This window comes from Octodon degus, unplaced genomic scaffold, assembly GCF_000260255.1.
Source record: "Octodon degus isolate 3935 unplaced genomic scaffold, OctDeg1.0 scaffold00107, whole genome shotgun sequence".
Lineage (NCBI taxonomy): Eukaryota > Metazoa > Chordata > Mammalia > Rodentia > Octodontidae > Octodon > Octodon degus.
The window spans coordinates 9,589,149-9,608,315 of NW_004524683.1; the positions used below are offsets into that span (position 1 = coordinate 9,589,149).

At 47.6% G+C, this 19,167-nt stretch overlaps 1 protein-coding gene and 1 pseudogene across 1 annotated transcript in view; one reads left to right on the plus strand and one right to left on the minus strand.

The window, feature by feature from the left end:
- Positions 1-19,167, minus strand: part of Rnf220 (ring finger protein 220) — a 243,958-nt gene that overhangs the window by 127,752 nt on the left and 97,039 nt on the right. The gene's annotated exons all lie outside the window — the stretch shown is intronic.
- The window catches only part of LOC105743229, a 19,313-nt pseudogene continuing 2,845 nt past the window's right edge, over positions 2,700-19,167 (plus strand).

Consider the following 19,167-nt stretch of genomic DNA (forward strand, 5'->3'; position numbering starts at 1 on the left):
CAGAAGTTGCTCTCCTCTATTCTGGCAAACACAGCTCTTAACAACTTGGCCCAACATTATGATTCCACCTCCACTTTCTCCTCACTTTCCCTCCTGACACCTTCTGTGAACCACAGTGACTTACTAACACCTGAATTTGATTTTGGCACTGAATTCTCTGCATGGAGAGACAGTGGGTTAGGACGTCAAGGAGGCACCCATCTCGGGCCTCTTACCAGCCTGCAGGGAGGACCCTGCTCTCAGTACTACTGTTCCCACTGTATGGCACTATTTATAGGTTTCCGAACACTTCTTTCTTTTCCTGCTGGGCTTTTGCACACACTACTTCCTGTGCTTGCAACACAACCTTTCTCTGGCTTTGACTCAGGCTAGTACCTACATCCTCATTCTGTAGGATGCAAACAAGGTGTTACTTTCTCGAGGAAGTCTCACTGCCTCCACTTGTGAAGCCCCACAGCACCCTGTGCCAACTCTGATAATGGCACTAACCATTCTGCATTTTAATATCTGCTTTCTCACCCATTTCCCTTTCTTGTCTTTGATTTGTTATAATATGTTCAGTGCCTATCATAGTGCTTGACATATACTAAATTTAAAATAGCTATTTGTTGATTAAATTAATGATTAAATAAATGACTGTATGAACAAACGTCTCACTATATTAAAAACACAACAGGCTAATTGATGACTGTGTCTTTCTCTCTTGGCCTTCCCAAGCTAAATCTTTGTTTCCCTCCACCCTTCCCCACTTTGCCAAGTCTGCTCTTGCAGCCCCTTGCCCCTCAGTGCCTCAGCCACCGGCGCACAGGAAGAGCCCAGGAGCTGCTCTGGCTCACTGGAGTTCTCCATCATTACTTATGGTGCACTTTCTTTGTGCCAGGCACTTGACCAACAGTGAGAACATGGCCCTCCTCTTCAAAGAGTTAATTTTCTATCAAAAATAAGGGTATTTCCCCCCCCCATTTTTTTCTTTTTGAGACTGGGTTTCACTATGCAGTTCAGGTTGGCCTTCAACTAAGTATGTAACCCAGGCTTGCCTTGAACTTGTGGCAATTCTTCTGCCTTACCCTCCTGAGTGCTGGGATTACAGATGTGCACCACCACATCCATCATGATTAAGTTTTTGAAGGCTCTCTGACCCTTCTCTGGAACAAACTGCAGGCCTGGCACACAATACCTCCTAATGTACATAGTAGATTTCACTCATCAGGGCCGGGGAGATGGCTCAGTGGAATAAGCCCTTCCCTGGCAAGTGCAAGGGTCTGAGTTCAATCCCCGGTTCCAGGGAGAAAAAAAAAATTTTTTTTTTCACTTATCCTAAGAGTACAGTGAAGAGGAAGGAACACAGGCTCTGACCCTGGGAAGGCGTTTAACTTCAAGATCTTTATTCTAAAGAGTAAAAGTTCACACAGTACTGTTTTTTAATGAATATATGTAACCTAATAAAATAGAACATACAGGGGACAGGGAGATGGCTCAGTGGAATAAGCACTTCCCTGGCAAACGCAAGGGCCTGAGTTCAATCCCTGGTTCCGCCAAAAAAAAAAAAAAGAACATACAAAGGCCTACTGTGGTTTGGTGCTGTGCAACATTTTGATGCTTCAATAGGAAATAAGAACCATAGAGCTGCCTGTTGGTATTCTCAAAAGACGGCTCCAGATTCTTCAGATACCAGTATCTCATCTCATCCTTGCAGATGGTCATGTCCCTTACACAACATAGCATAGTCTTTGCACAGAACCTATACACATCCTCCCTTGCACTTAAATCATCTCTAGACTACTTATAGCATTATGTAAATGCTATGTAAATACTTCCTATATTGCATTGTTTAGGGAATAATGACAAGAAAAATGTGTGTGTTCACAACAGATGCAATTGTTTAAGAAAATATTTTTTTTAAATTATTTATTTATTTTTATTACATTTATTTATTGTGTGTGTGTGTGTGTGTGTGGCCAGCTCAGCTCACCAGGGGGCGGGGCTGGCTGGCATGTGGTGCTGGGGATCGAACCGTGGTCCCTGTGCTTTGCCAACCTTGTTTCAAGTAGGTGCTCTAGACCACTGAGCCATCTCTCCAGCCCAAGAAAATATTTTTGAAAAAAGAAAATATTTTTGGAGGGGGGGGCGACAAAAAAATATTTTTGATGTGTGTTTGGTTGAACATACAGATGTGGAGCCTGCTGATCCTGAGGGTGTTGCCCTCACACAGCTTACACTTAGCAGAGGAGACAGATGTTAAACAGCTAAACATACACTTGAATGTATGCCACAGTTTCCCACAGGGACTGGGAAGTGTCCTTTGGGGAAATGGCACTCGAGCTAGGACCTAAAGGGTGAGAAGGAACCAGCCATGCAAGGAAGTGGGGTCTGGCAGTGAACTGAGCAAGACGTAAAGACCCCAAGGTGAGCTGAGGGTCAGGGTAAATGGGAGCAGGCCTTTGCCAAATTAAGGGTTATGGGCTTGACTCCAGAGGTCATGCATCTTAACAAGATTCTTGGGCTGCCAGGTGGAGAGGCTGGGATGGAGGGCAGCAAGAATGGAAAAGAGAAATCAGAGGACTCTTTCAGCAGTGATGGATGGCAGATGATGGTGGCTGCATGGAGGGTGGGGGGAGAGAAGTCAAGAAATGAATGCACTTGAGATTGGCTGTGTACAATGGTTGTGGGGCAGAGGAAAAGGAAAGGGTTGCGCCACGATGGCAGCTTTCCGGCTGGAGCAGGGTGTGGAATTGCCATGGTGGGTGGAAAAGGAGCAGGGTGGTGGGAAGGTGCTTAGCGGCCTTGTGACTGGCTAACTGAATGTCTGTGGGAGAGTCAGACTGGTGGTAACATGCAACGGGCGCTTCCAAGAGATGTCTGGGGGTAGAATTAGAGTGAGAATGGCAGACAAGAAAGGAGGAGAAGTTAAAGTTACGGTGGAAAAATTATTTTATGTCTCTGAACCATGTTTTCTTAATTTGTGAATTTGAAATAATGGCATTAAATGAGATTATAAAACTACATAATGGGTACATAATAAACATTCAATAAATATTGGTTTCTTTTTTTTTTCTATTCTTTCTCTATATTTTACTTGCATATTCTTTTTTTAGTGATTTCCCAAGCCCTTTTCTTTTTCTCACTATCCTTTTTTAAGCTGGGGGGAAAGTTTATTGGGGATTAAACCTAGGGCCTTCACACTAAGCTATTTCCAGTCTTTTATGTTTTACTCTGACATAAGGTTGCCCTGAGTTGCTGAGTTGCCCACGCAGGACTGGCACTTGTGATCCTCCTGTCTCAGCCTCCTGGAGTACTGGGATTAGAGGTGTGTGCACCACCAGGCCTGGCTTTCATTATCCTTATACACTGCACACAACGGCCACAGAAATGAAGAAGGCAACTTTCTTAGGTGGTGCTAACCTTATTAAGGGACAAAGGCACAGGATTAGTTCACTTAAATCCCATGATCAACAATCACATGGCATCCTTGGCTTGAACTCCCTCCCTCTTCCTGCCACATTTTCTCTGTGTAGCAGATTCCTCCCCAAAGATCCATTGTGAGATCTGGAAGCCTTTCCCGAGGTCCCTGCTGATTGAGGAACTTATTGCTTTTAGGAGATGCTGGGCTGGGGAGATAGCTCAGTAGCATAAACCTTGCCTGGGAAGTGCAAGGTCCTGAGTTTGATCCCCAGTACTGGGGGAAAAAAAGGAGATGCTGCATCTTACATCTGTCTTAGCACTTATCATAATATATTAAAATTTTCTCTTTGGCTGGCCTATCTCTATAGACTAAGAATTGCTTTAATGCAGGAACTGTTTGTAAACCTATGTATCTCCAGCACTTAACTTAGACGAGGTCATCTGTTTAAAAACATGTCACATCACCTCTAAGTCTAGGAGATTCCATATTTCAGGCAGTAAGTTTAGATGATGAAAAAGCAAACACCACCCACAGCTCTTTTGTTATCCTTTTAGGGGCTGTGGCGGAGCAGCTAAGATCACATCAGAGGGAGGCAGTACTGAAGATTTTAGCATCTCCTCTGAGATCAGCATCAATGGCATGCCAGGTGACACTCAGAGGCACCTGTGGCCAAGTGCAAGAGCTGTATTTTAGGAAAATGTATGTCATTTACAATATTAATATTCCTGCATAGAGGTAATGTGAGGACAAGGTTGCCATCAGTGTGCCAAATGTCAATAGAAGGAAATTCTGTAAGCTTCAACTCTCTCTCTAGACTTTCAGAGCCAGGAGGACCCACACATTGCAAAGAGTGTATTCTTAATCTGTGTGATTTTGTGGATGAGACATCATCCATTTCCTTTTCTTTATTCATACTCTGAACACACATATAAAGGGAAACATCTCAAATTAAGGGACCTTGACCAAGGCTGATGCCTGGAATGGAGTACTTCTTAAATGTTGGCACCAAAAAATTGTTCTAAAATCCCAAATGCTTCAGTTTATAAGAATCTATGTTCTGGGGGCCTGCCCCTTCGCTTAGTTCTTTAAGAGCCTGCTTAAGCAATCAGTCAGCTCAGGTTGCTGTGGTTCGATCCCCAGAACTCAAGCCAGCCAAACCTGCCCTGAAAGCATTCTGAGTGAGAAAAAAAAAAAAAAGAATCTATGTTCTGGCCATAAGTGATCAGTTCTTCCTCTCCACTACTGCAGCAATCAGTCCAACAGATCACTTATACATCATCTACTATTATCATATCAGCATGGTACTTAGTGCATTAACTACACCTGGACAGTGCATGAACTGCCTACTGAATTGTACTCACCTTGCTTTGGTTGATCTTAGCATCCACCGCAGCTCTAAGAGCAGTGTTTCCATTTGCTCCTAGACACTGCTGTGCATCTCTTATTGTCTGAAACATCCACTAAGTTTTCTGGTTTATCTAGTGATCTTGGAATCCCTAGGCCAAGATTTTCATTTTTAAATCATTTATTTATTTATTTGGTAGAGGGTCTCACTACGCAGGTTGGACTCATAGTGATCCTCCTGTCTCAGCCTCCCCAGTGCTGGGATTATAGGCATGTATCACCACACCCAGTTTTGGGGCCAGCTTAGCGTGCTTGAAGTTCTGTGGCTGGCATGGCAAGCTGTACTGGGGATTGAACCCAGGTCCTTGCGCTTGCCAGGCAGGCACTTAGGCTGCTGAGGTATCTCTCCAGCCTGGCTGAGATTTTCTTTAATACTGAGTTATGATGGAAGACACACGTTGTTGGCCTGATCCCTGCAGTTAGATACTGTATGTCTTCAGTCTACACCTACCTCCTGGACCTGCCTTTTACAGTTGATTTCCATCTTCATACAAACTCCCTGCAGAGTCCTCCCTTGAACTTTCCTTTCTTTGTTTGTGGTCTGCACAACTGACCCATTCCTGAGGACTGGTTCCTGCCCAGCCAAGCTCCCAGCCCTTATTTCCTGACTTCAAGCTCCACCTCTGGTGCTAAACACAAGTGAAATATCTGAGGTTCTGGTAGAGGAAACACATGCAAGTAGTAAATATAGACTCAAAAACCTCTACCACCACTCTGTAACTCGAGGTTCTTCTTGAGCTCATGTAAAGAAAGCATTCAACTTAGTTTCATTCATGGGTCTTGTTAATATATTAGTGAAAAAGGATATCTTTTTTAAACATCTCAAAAATAGGTTGGATGTGGTGGTATACACCTATAATCCCAGCATTTGGGAGGCTGAGGCAGGAGGATCACTGAATTTGAGGCCAGTGTGGGCTACATAGTGAGTTCAAGGACAGCCCAAACTACATAGTGAGTATATTCTGTCTCCAAATGAACAAAGTAAGTAAGTAAATAAATAATAAAAAGAGTTTAAAAAATTGAAAATCTGAAAAATAGACTGCCAGCTTGGGTCCATACATGATGCCCAAGTGCCAGGTAAGAGCTTGGCAGCAGCACCCCTAGCATCCTCAGTGGAAATGTTTCTCCACTGGAAACAGCTGCTAGCATTCAGGAGCCAGTGGGTTTGACCATGGAGCTCCCACTCATGTCCACCATGTAGAAGGTCTTTACTGCCTGGAACCAGGGAGGAACGTGCAATATGGCAGCTTCCCTGCCACTTTTGAAGTCCTTCTGGGAAACTGCACTGAATATGCAGTGAAGAATCTATTATCTGGATGTCCTGGTACCTGGACAAAAGCCTGATTTCTCAGCATTTTATCCTCAGGAAGGCATGCTCTTTGAACACAGCTACTCTCCCAATACCATTCCTTATTTTAGGTCACTCACTTCACAAATCATTAAAAGGCTGCTGCTGTGTGCTGAGCACTGGGCCGAGGGCTGGATGGGGGCACTGAGCAAGATGAACAGGCCCTGCGCTCAGAGGGCTCACAGAGCGCGGAGGGAGCCCAGTAACCAACTGACAGAATCACCCAAGCTGTTGCTTAGTTATGCGCAGGACTGAGTGCTACAGGGATAAACACAAGATGCCATTCAGCTGCAGATTGAGCCCCAATAAGCCCTGCTCTGCTGCAGCTATGAAGGGTGCCCTAACATGTAACTTGAGTGGCTCTTTTACCCTTCTTTCTTTTAGTGTTTTTCTATCTCCTAAAGAGAAATTTCCAAAGCTAGCCCATGCCTGTCTGAGGAAACTAGAAGACATTAACAATGTGAACATAGGACACACATACCTCGGCGGACAGACGCAAGGGTGTGTGTGTGTTGTGTGTACACACACACACACAATCACACACATGCACACACACAGACACAGCAGAGTGTGACCCATGAAACATGCCCTAGGGGGAAGAAGAGGAAGAAAAAAAATGAAATCCAAACAGTCTTTTTCACCCCGAAAACATATAATTTTGTGTAAATTTTTACTTTAAACATCTCTCTTTTCCTGAGCTGTGATATGGGTCCTGTCAAAGCCAGGGCCAATTACTGCCATTAGGTTCCCATCATGTCACTGCTTCTCCCCCCGACTGGAAGGCCCTCGCCTCACAGGCCTATAATCTGCACTCACTTTCACTCCATCACTTTCAGAAGGGACAAAATTGTTTTGTGTGTTTTTTTTAAAAGGGCCTTTATTTGGCCCCTGTCAACTCTGAAAAGAAGAGAGAGAAAAAGAGAGGGGGAGAGAAAAAAAGAGGAGAAAGAACGATTGTTTAAGTGTTTAACCATGAGATTGCCAACAGGAAGTATTGAGGGAGGCAGCCCAGCTTGTTCAAGGGCCAAGGCCTACGCCTGGGAAGCCTTGGGGCGATAAACCCTGAGCCTCACCAGTTGCGCTGTCCCCCTTGGGGATGGGGGAGTTCTTTCTGCCCCTAGGAGAGTTCTCACAGATTCACATCCCGCAGCCTTAGAAGAATCTTAGGAAGACCTCACCAAAGAATAGCTATGAGTTGCCACGCCAGGTACTGAGAATGTCACAGGCCAAAAAGTAGGGTGACCCTTTTGGTCTCCAGGGCACTGGCTGTGGTAGGGGCAGTGGGCCAGAGAAGAACTTCAGGAAAGCTGAAGATGCTGTTAGCAGAAGGCAGCCAAAGCAGGCTGGTTGGGACAGGGCCTAGAGCTTTGGGTCACAAAGCCCTGATCCCTCCCTTGGCTTGGCTGAGGTGTTCCCAGCCTTCACACTGTCCTCCCCTCAGGTCGCCTAGCTGCTCGGTGCCCTTCTTCCCAGCACTGGATGCAGAGCTCCTGGTACCTCCTGGGTTGGACGCTCTTCCTGCATTGTGGTCACACCTTCCTGAAATCTGCAGACACTTACCGCACTCCAGCCTATGCAGGCAGGCTCAGCATGCCTCTCCACTCCCGCCGCCTCAGCCGTCACTTAGCCAAGCTAAACAGATTTAGCTCCTTTAATCTTTCCTCATTAGCTGGCAATCTGGAAAGGAAACAAATGCTCACCCCATACAGGTTCAAGCTGTTGCTTTAACCTTGTAAAAGTGTGTAGGGTGCTGGGGCTGTGGAGCCAGTTAGAGTCATTACCCTGAGAGGCCATGCCCACTCACAGAGTGCCCTAGGGGCCTTCCCCACAGTGTTTGAAACCACCCCCTCACGTCACCTCCCTTCTAGCCCCAAGAACTCCACACCCAAATTTGGGGCATGTATCCCCACATCAGGGCAGCTTCCTGGGCTTTCCTATGACTGTCTCTGATGAGAAGGGGATTTTTTTCCCTAAAATATGTTCATTTGTTCCAACCTGCCCCTCCCCCCACGATGAAGTGCTCAAGTCCATGACTTCTCTGGATTCCTGTATTATTCCTCCGCCACACCCACCCATCAGCTTCTTTAGTTACGTGCTGTTCACTCCTCATCCAAAAGGAGATCTCTTTAAATGTTCATCGGGAAGGAATCCCTTGCCCTGAATCCGTTCCCTGCCACTGATCTTTCTTTTCCACGCAGTTTCCATCTGCATACCTACACCACCAGCAAAATCCTGAACCTGTTTTAACAGCAGCCACTTGTGGCATGCCCGTTACAACACATCTGTTTTTCTGTTTCCAATTTGATCACATAGTGTTATTCTGCTTGGTGTGGTTTGGCCCTTAGGCATACTTACACACATGCATACACACGCACACACACCACACACATGCATACCCCCCCCCAAACAATCACTATTTTGTTTTCCTTCTGGAGATGACAGACATTGTCCCCTTAGACTGAATCTGGTTTCAAACTGAATGGATGAAGATTTTTAGGACGGTTGCATCACTTTTTAGTTGACAGGAGTTACATCTGTTTTACTTCCCGGGCTTCTGATGGCCCCTTTTACTTACTATGATTTTCCAGACATAATTATAAGTGGCTCAATCAGCGCCCCACATAGCATGTTCCCAGAACACTGGCCTTAATACCTCGTGATGGATGTCACCCTGACTTGCTGATTTGTGAAACCTTTATATTTTCTGAGTATTCTCTTACCTGCTTTCTATCAGTAACGATTTTTGCACAGTCTGCATTTACTTCCTAATTATCCAAATTCCTTTTGGTCATTTTTCTTCTTAAAGACTGATCTAAAAAATGAGCTGAGTATCTCTGCCCTGTAGGAGGCAAGATGAATCTCCGCCACCCTTCATTTATTAGCGGTCTCCTTGCGCACGGGTCTTCCCCACCTCTTCCTTCACCTCATTCTCAGTCTGCTGCTAAACATGTTTATCCTCCCTAATGCTTCACTAAAGTTCCTCTCCATCCCTGCTGGTTTTCCCTCTTGTCCACAAGCCCCCGGATCTGTCCCCTCCTGGTTCCTAAAGCCAGTTCCTTTAGGGTGGCCTCATCCTAGGCTGTTCCTCCTTCATCAGAACTGGCTGTAGTTTTCTGTGTTTTTCCTCTATGTCTCTGCTCTCAGGGCTCCAAAATGGACAGGCATCTTTGAAATAGAAGCAGAAAGCTGCAATTGGTTGTTTGCTTCCCTGCCTCACCAAAAACGACTTCCACCATCAATCACACCCTCTCATCCTCTGGCCCTGAAGGTGTTCTCTGCATCATTTGGCCTGCTGTTCTCTATTTTGGGGTTCTTAAGAAACTTCCCAGACCTCAAACCAATAGCTACTCCTCACTCTTACCTCTATGAAATCTTGGTTTTCACTTTGTTCATTTTCTCGGAGAATTGCTACCTTTCCCTTTTCTTTTTCCATTCATCATTTAGCATGGTGAGTCCCTGGGTGACTCCCATAGCAATAGGAGCAAAGCAGAGAGAGACCAGCTCTCACAGCACGTAAACCTGGAGGAAGTGAGCTCTTAATTAAATACTCTCCCAAGGGCAGGCCAGATAGCTCAGCGGATTAAAGCACCTGCGTAGGCAGAGCAAGGAACAGGGTCTGATCACCAGCGTGCCACCCTGGCCCCACCCTGGCCCACCCCTGGGGATATGCTGAGATGGTGATTGAGACTGGGCATGGTGGCGTGTGCCTGTAATCCCAGTGCTTGGGAGGCTGAAAACAGGAGGATCACTACAAGTCCGATCTGAGTAGTGAGACCCTGTAGACCCTGTACTAAATACATTAAATAAATACTCTCCCAAGTCAATGTATAAAAATGCAGGGTACTATATGAAAATAGAACCAGAGGATGAAAGTTCACTGGGAATCAGTACATTCACTGAGATAGGAGGGTGGGGTGAAATACTTGCTAGGGTCCTAAAAAGGAAAGCCTACTTACATGATGAACAGGTGAAGCAGTTTGGTAGAGGATAGCTTGGGAAAGGGAGGGAGTCCCAAGCTGAGGCTAGAGCAGTGTCCTCAGATGAGCATAAATTAAGACAAGAGACAAGTTAGAGAAAGAAAGGTATGCTCCATTGTGTCCTGGAACAGCTGGAGGAGCAACTGATTCCTCTGTCTTATCTTGTCTCTTCTTTTTTCTTCTCTCTTCTCCTCTTCCTGAGACAGTGTCATTACACAATTCAGGTTGGCCTTGAATTCTCCTGCCTCCACCTCCTGAGTGCTGCATAACTATACCCAGCTTGATGTCCGTTTTCTAATCTCCCAGTGGCTTTGAGGAGAGCCAGAGCTGGTGAAAACTTAAACAGTTTTGGATTTATTCCTCTTTTGCCTTGACTTCTTTGAGTGGCTTTCCTGATTTTCTCACCCATGAATGGGACTGCCTGCACTAATCTAAAGGAACATGCAAAAGATTGCATTTCATTAAAGTACTCTGGCCTGAGGTTAAGGTAGGCAAGCACAGGAGGGGTGAGAACTTTAGAATGACTGGTAGGGATGGACAATGTGCAAAAGATCCCTACATGGGGCTGATGTGCCATTTTGGGAATGCTTCATTTAACAGAAGCAACTGCCTTCGAGCCTCAGTTTCCTTATCATAAAAGGATTCTTCCCATCTATCTTCACTGATTAAAAGAAGGCTTACCTTAGGTTTTTGAAAACTACAGAGTATTCTTCAGCAGAGAAGTTTTTTTCTACTGCTGGAGAACCAGGAAGAAGTGAAGGCCCTATGGTGAATCTATGGAGTGAGGGTAGAGACACTCAAGGCAGTGCAGCTCCCAGGCCACACGGCACGGAAGCCTTGGGATGCAGTACTACCCATGAGACAGGGCCCTTTGACACACTGAGCCCTTCAGTTTCCATCCCAACAGAATGAGGATGGAAAGGCCTTCAGAGCCCGTGCAGGTCAAGCATCAGCTAAAGCAAGGTCCCTCCACAGTGTTGGGCAATATTTGAGGGCATCCATCCAAGAGCAGAATGAAAAAGCAGGATTTCTTAAGGAAAAGATGGGGAGATGGAGAGAAAAAGGGGTAGCCCTTAAAGGGAGGGCAAATGTCCTCACTGTTCAATGCCCAGCCTTCACCCACCTGCTGACCCCAGGTAATCAGGCCATCTCTCTTGAACCTTCACCCCAGAGTACTCTCAGACTGGATGGTTCCCCAGGGGACCTGGCCACCGACACTCAGGGCTTTCAGGAATGCTCACCAGGAGTGCGTCCCCTGCCCAGCCCAACCCGAGGAAACAATTCCACTGTCCCTCACCCCTGCCCAGCCCTGCCTCAGGAAAGAAAGGTCATTTTCTCCTCCTCCTCTCCACCGCAGCTTTTCAAAGGTTAAATTCAACCAGCCCACCCCACCCCCCTCACACCCACCCCCAAACAAGAGAGGAAAAGTTAATTGAAAATGCTGTTTAATTTTTCAGCTCCAGTGGATCCTACCCCAGCACAGATGGCTCCCCCAGGACTGTCTGTCCCCAGCCCATCTCCACCACTCCATGCCCCCGCAAGCATGGGGGCAGAGGCACAGGCAGCAGTGGCTCAAAGGGAGAAAAAAGAAGGGGGAGTGGGTGGAGGGGCACCTCCACACAAAAGAGCATTCTGAGCCTTTGGTTCCCTGGCCCAGAGAACAATGCTCCCGACTTGATCCTTTCATAAAGAGAGTTTCTGGTGTCAGGAGACAGCCGCCCAGCGCCCAAGCCGCCCACCCCGGCCACTTCACTGCCCACCACCAACTGCTGCGCTGGCTGGGCTTCATTCCGCACCCCCCTCTGCGTCCAGCTGGAAGTGAGTGCGGTACCAGCCCCCACCCTGTTCCAGGCCTGCCCGAGACTTGTTGCCCCCTGAAGACTCTGACAGGGCCCCCGAGAGGCCGGCCAGCTGAGATGAAAGGCTAGGACTCTAACTGGATTACCCCGACCAGCCCCAGGACTAAAGAGGCCAAGAAACCCTAATTAAAGCCATCCCCCCTTCCCCCTGTACCCCACCCCAATCACCACAGCGTTTTGCCTTTCATCCCTGGTTCTCCACTTTGTTCAAATTTCCGCTATTGATGAGTTACTAGGCTGTGGAGAGGTGGAGTAAGTGGAGAGACTACAAATCCCCTTGGCCTGGAGAGCCACTGATGGTCAACTCGGTTAGACTTCGTTGTCCCTCCACTGTAGCCAAGAGTGGAAACCTAGACGAGGCAGAGGAGTAAGAGGCAGAGAAGAGAGGGTAGGATGCAGCTGGTGGTCCTCAGGAAGTCACCACCCCCCCCAGTAGCACCCATCTAAGTCAGCTGCATCCTTCTAAGGGCCGGGCAGCCCCTTGTATCTGCCCCATCCCTGGGCCATGGGGAAGGGTAGCCAGTACTCTTTTCTAGGGGAGATATGGGGCTGTAGTGCCCCCACCTGTCTGTGCCCTCAAATCTCCATTTCTATCTCCTCTTAACCCAGAAGAGCCACTTGACTTTGGCCAGAGTATAGAAGGAGTCTGAGGTACCCATTGGCTTGGGAGTTTATAGTCTCCCATTATTGCCTTTTGATGGGCATAAGAATTCCATGAGGCAGGTATTTTTGGCTGTATTTTAGAAGAAGGGGAGACAGAAAGTTTCCAAGGAACTCTGGGCTCTACAGTTTTGCCACCTGGGCAGGTCAGGAGAGAAGGAAAATGAGCAGGGCTCCTGAGGACCAAGCCAGTGTCCTTGCTCAGAGAGGCCTGTGTGAGCCAGGGCATCTTGCTGAGGGACTGGACCTTCTCTGCAGAGAGGATGCACTTTCTTTGGCCCATCCAGCCTGTGGGATGTTGCCAGGGTCTAAGAGCAGCCCTCAGGGGCCAACAGAGGAACAGAGGAGAATCCTCTCTGGAAAAGCAAAAGGCTGAGCCATGCTGTCCCAAACCATCCCCACAGCCCCAGACGACCACTTCCCTCCACAGACCAAAGAAATTTAGGTATGGCATGTAGTGGGCAGAGCCAGTAGTTGCCTTCCATGGCATGACAGTGTGCAGAGAAGAGAAAGTCCAGTGGTCCAGGAGACCAGCACTCTGGCAGATAGCAGGTAGGAGCTGCAGAGCCTACCCTGCTGCATACAGCTCTCTCTGAGGACCGGAAAGGACTTCGAGGTGGTGTCTTACCTCTAAGGCCAGGAGACACACCCCTTGTAAAAAATGAAAGAGACAAAACCCTTTGGGCTGGGGTGCCTGGGTTCATGTGGAGGAAGGCTTTTTTGATGTGATTATTCTTTTGTTTTGTCTTGTTTGCTGCCCAGAGAAGGAGGAAGGAATAGGAGTGGTGTATTAACCTAATTTTCAAAATAAGTGGGTAAGACAGGATACCTTGGAGAAGTGTCAAGGGTGGGGAGGATTGCGCCAACCAGCGTGGGCGGGGCGCTGGGAAGTGCATGGGGGAGGGGCGCGGAGAGGATCGGAGGGAGGTCAAGGGAGAAACGAAGAAAGAGGAAAAAAGAAAAACCCAGCAGTGCGCCATGTCTCATTGTTCATGCTCAGCCCTTCAATTTGCTCTCTGCATTCTCCTGCCATGGGGAGAATGTTACGCTGGCTTAAGGGACAAATCAGACACAAAATAAAGACCAACACTCAGCAGTAAAGCAATTATCGCAACATTTTATGCCAGGACTGTTCCTTTTGAAGGCAGCCTGGTGCTACCCGCATGTACCTTAACCCGTTCCTAATAACCATAAAGTTACCATTATTTACGGTACAAGACATTAAATAAATAATGCAAACTCAGGCAAGCGAGCAGTCTGAGCAGAGCCAGGCAAGAAAGCTTCCCTGCTGCGGGCCAGCCGCAGGGGTTAATGCTGGATGGAGGGACGCATGCAGCAACCTGTCCAGAGGCCTGGTGGTTGCACCAGCCCTCTCTCTCCAGGGAGCCTCCTAGAGCCAGAGGTAGACAGCCCAGCCAGTCAGGAGCAACCAGGTGACCAAGGGGCAGTCTAACCAGAGCCTAAGAAGCCAAGAGCCCATTTCCTTGGAGTTGCCTGGGAGGCAGCCAGGGCCTGAAGGAACTCTCCTGAGACTGTGGTAAAAAGGAACACACATGTGCTCATGTCAGTCAGACCCAGGTTCAAATCCTGATGGCTATTTGAAAGCTATATGAGCCTGGCAGGGAACAGACTCTCCCAATTCCTTATGATACAATGGGGGCTTGCTGTGCCGGGTTGTGAGGAGGTTGTGTGAGATGTGTGGTGTAAAGCAGTGAGGTAGTGTGTAGCTTTTAGTGTCTACATAATGTTAATTTCCCTTTCCTTCTAAAAGGAACTTTTAGCCTTGCTTTCACAGTTCAAAACTAATAATTTGGTTATATCCATTTGATATGGCCTAGAAGACTTCCCAAGTTTCCAGTTCAAGGTGAAAGGGAGACCTGGAAGGGGCAGAGTCCAGAGAGACAAATAGGAAAAGGACAGATGCCAACTTCCCAAGACAGGAGTGGTCACGTGGTTTTGGCGAAAGGCTTTTTCAAAAAGAAACTGTCAGTCTATGCCAAGAAAGATGCAGATGGCAGCGAGATACAGGTGCTGGGGGCCTCTTATGCCTTGTCTTTGAGGTATCAGATACTATCTGTAAAAATCAAATGTGAGAGACGGGCCTTGGCTCGTTCCCCTTTGTCTTTCGCAGTGCTAAGCAACCGTGCACAGTGGTGCCCCTCCATAGACTCCACAGAAGCAGACTGTGTTAGGTGTTACTATAAGTCTAAGTTTCTAGAGGAATCTCCCAGGGACTAATGGTAGCAGATGGTCAGCTTGCATGCCACCCACCTCTGCACCTGCTGGGCCCCAGAGAAGGCTGGTAGTGATCCAAGGAGACCCTAGATGGCATGGCCTCTAAAGCTTCTGCGTAACAGCCATTTGTATCTACCTTTTCGGGCAGATGAGTCTAAGAACTAATTGACCCATAGGTCTGTCATCTACCCAGAACCAATTATTTTTAAGAAGCATCAGAATAACCTAGTTAAGAATGGCCTAAAAGAAAAGAATGGCCTCATTTATCAGTGTGGCAGGACTTCAGGAAGCATCAGAATCATTCGGAGGGCCTCAGTAACCTGGGTAGGCCCTGAGAGTGCACCTCGAAGTTCTCAGGTGACATCGATGTTACTGGTGCAGAGGTCAGATCACTGGCCTTAGATATATTTTCTCAGGCCTCTCTCCACCTCTCTCCTAGAGATGGTAGTGGTGATGAGGTCTGGGATGTTTTTCTTTTTTCTTCAAACCAGATGGCAAAAGCAACCGGCAGCATATTATCAGTATGGTGGTGGACAGACCTGTCCTGGGCATCTTCCGGCTCACTAACTCATGCATGTGAAAATGGACACATGAAACCAGGTGTGGTGGCATAAGCCTATAATCCCAGCATACTGGGAGGTTGAGGCTGGAGGATTGAAAGTTTGAGCCCAGTTTGGGCAATTTAGCAACTTAGAGATCCTATTTCAGAATAGAAAAAAATAAATGAGCTCCTGGAAAGGTAGCTCAATGTAAGGTCCTTGTGTTCAGTTCCCAGTAATACACACATACACACACACACACACACACACACACACACACACACACACACAACACACATACACACACACACACACACACACACTTTTTTTCCTTAGCCTGAATTTTCAGTCCACACTTCTTTCTTGCTTGCTTGGTGGGACAAATTTTTATATCTGAGTTGCATTAAAGAAAAAATGTGACTATAATCTTATCAAATAATGCTATTTTTGTATTTTCTTTCTTTCCTCTTCTGATTTTTTTCCTCTCAAATATTTCCAGGATGGAGTTCAGGGATTGGGCCTCGGGTTCTCATAGGCAGAACCCATAACCCATGGAACTGGGAACACACAGAGTGCCATTCAGAGTGCAAATCCCCACAGACCTCTTTACTAGGCCCCAGAATTCTAGATCACACTGCAGCCTCAGCTAGGGGCTACAAAAAGTGTGTGTCTGTGTGCATGCATGCAGGTACCTGTCACAATGAGACACTTGGCATGGCTGGAGGCCAGGGGCACAGAGCTGTAGGGTGCCAGGTCCTGCTTCCCAGCTAATCCTGCCAGGACCCTATCCTTTCTCTTTTTTCCCTCAACTTTGAGGAAGGAATATGTTGTCTATTTCAAAGGTTGCAATAGCTCTTTGCAGGAGGCAGAGTACACAGGAGGGCTAGGAAAGCCAGCAACAGGGGAACAGCTGATTCCTCAATACTGAGAGGTCCAGAGGCCCCCACCAAGCCTGTACTAGTCACAAAGTCAGTCTGAGCAAAGGCTTTGGTCCTGTGATTGGGTGGGGATGTAGGGGGAGAGAGGGAGAGAACTTCATTCTCTTCTGGCTTAAAAAGTGAAAAGCTGTATAAGACATACAGCAGGGAGAAAGAAATCATCCTGCTCATCCCCAGATGGCCTCCCCTACCGACCAGGTTACCCTTCTCTGACAGGCACTCTTTAGTCTTGCCCTGCCCGCCCATCGCAGTCTTGCTGCCAGTCCCACAGCTGACCGCCAGCAAACAGGACTCTATCTCCAAGAGCCCACCCCTCCCCCTCAACTATAGCATTAACCTTTCTCTTTCTTTCAACAAAAGCCAAACTCTTTCAAAGCCAATCTGATTGAAATTCAAAAACTTTCCAGGGCCTCAGCACCACTCTACTCCTCCCTATACTGACAGCCCCTTACCACCCTCCCATCTCCAACAACCCCCACCCCCCCCAGCAATGTATAAAACTGCAGGACAAAGCCTCTCCCACCCCCTTCCCTCCAGCACAAGACTCGCCCTTTGTACCATTGTGTCACTTCAGGCTGGTGCAGAAGGAGCTGGCTCTGAGCTGTCCATTGTCTCCGCCACCCCAACCCCCTGCTTTCGCAGTCTGGAGGCCCTGACTGTGCCAGTCCAGCTTAGGTGGTTAAACCAAGAGAATCTGGGGCCCTTGAGCCCACCCTCTTATAACAGAGGAGAAGAGACGAGAGTCAGCGTACTTGAAGGTGCCTGATTCCAGGGCTTCCTAGCCCTACACTGGGGTACTCAGGGGTAGACTCAGAACAGCCCACTCCAGGCTGTTCCCGGTCTTCCTGGACACCAGATGGAGCTCCTCCCTCCCATCTCTCTCTTCAGCACAGCCCCTCCCTCTGCAGCAGGAGCGATTAGAAGGCCTGGTGGGCCCTGGGGAGGGAGGGGCCCAGGTGGTGGCCAGGAGGCTATTAGAAGATGGAGAGAGGCATGGAAGGGACACCTCCCTGTACAGGGCTGCAGCCACTGGGGAGGGAAGACTGAAACGCTTTCCAACTAATGAATTAATTCAACAAGTATTTATTGAGCATCTATCATATAAATGCTCATTGGGGGAAAGAGTAGTGAATAAGGCAAAGTCTTCCTTACAAAGCTTACATTCTAGTGTGCAACACAGAGAGTCAACAATAAATCAGCACATGACATTTCAGGTACAAATCTATGTAGGAAAATAAAGCAAGAAAAAGGGGTAGAGGGTGCCAGAAGGGAGGGTGATGGGTGAGAGTGTGGAGAGAGTGTGGCAAGAGGCCAAAAGAAAGTCAGAATCCAAACTGTGGCTGACGTTGAGGGAGAGTCTGGGAAAATGAATCCCGGCCTGGAGGAGGAACAAGAGCAAAGGCTGTTGATGCTGGAGTGGGGAGGCTGAAGACTAGAGGGGAGAAAGTAGGGTATGAGATCAGAGAGGTACAGGAGGAGGCCAGGTCATGCAGGTCTGCTCCGCCTTTGTAAGGGGTTCTGATTTTCTCTGAAGCAGGAGCGTCAGAGAATCATGGAATTTGATTTACAAATTGAGAGGCCCTTGGGCAAGAGTGGGATGACCTTAGGAGACTTGCAGTTATCTAGGGGAGAGAGAATGGAGGCTAGGGTCAGGGAAATGTGGTAGAGATGTGGCCCAGGAGATAGCTCAGTGGAATAAGTGCTTGCTTGGCAAGCTCAAGGTCCTAAGTTTGATCCGTGGCAAGGGGTGGTGGTGGTGGTGGTGGAGATGGAGACAAATCGTCAGAATTTGAGTATCTTCAGATGGCAGAACCAACAGGCTCTGTGATATGCTGTGTGCTGGATGTGAAAGAAAGGAGTGAAGAGTGACCCTGGGGTTTTGGGCCTGATCCAAATGGGAAACTGAAGTAGCCATTTACTGATACGGCAGAGATAAAGGAGGCAATTATTTGGGCCTGTGCCATTACAAGGATCAGTGGTTCTGTTTTGACTTGCACATGTGAACTGCCGACTGGAGATGTCTGCTGGGCATGCAAGTGTGAGGCTCCGGGAGCAGCCTGGGCTGGGAAAAGATGTGCGTGCCACAGCAGAGTTGTCAGGAAGACACGAGAGAAAGTGAGATCACGTGTGGAAGGAGTGCAGATGAAGAGGAGAACGAACCCGAGGCCCAAGCCCAGCAGTGCTCCAGAGACCAGAAGTGAGAGAGAGGAGCAGGCAGTGAAGTGGAAAAGGAACGAGGAGACTGCCCAGAGGTCCGGAAGCCGGAGGAAGAAAGTGCTGCAAGAAGAAGGCAATGATTCAGATTGCCGATTGGCTGTTGGATTTGGCAATGGGGACGTCACTAGGGACCTTGACAAAAGTCATCTCAGAGGAAGGAGGAGGACATCTGACTAGAAAGGGATCAAATGAGAACGAAAGGAAAGGGTGACAAAGTGGAATGGAGAAATGGAGAATTACCTGTAGGGGATGAGGGGCCAGTGAAGGTTTTTCTTGTTGTTGCTATTTTGCTTTTGTTTTTCTTCAAGTGCTGAGTCAAACCCACAGTTTCGAGCATGCCAGCCAAGTGCTTTACCACCCAACTACATTTACAGCCCTGAAAGTTTTTTTTTCTTTTTTCTTTTTTTTGTATTTTCGGGAAGGGTCTACAGGCTATTCAGGGTCACACTACTAGATCAGACTTTAGTAGAAAGTTAAGGTCTCACTACTAGATCCACCTGTTTACAGCCTCCCAAGAGCTGGGATTACAGGTGCATACCACTATGCCCAGTCTTTTTTTTTTTTTTTAATTTTATTTATTTATTTAT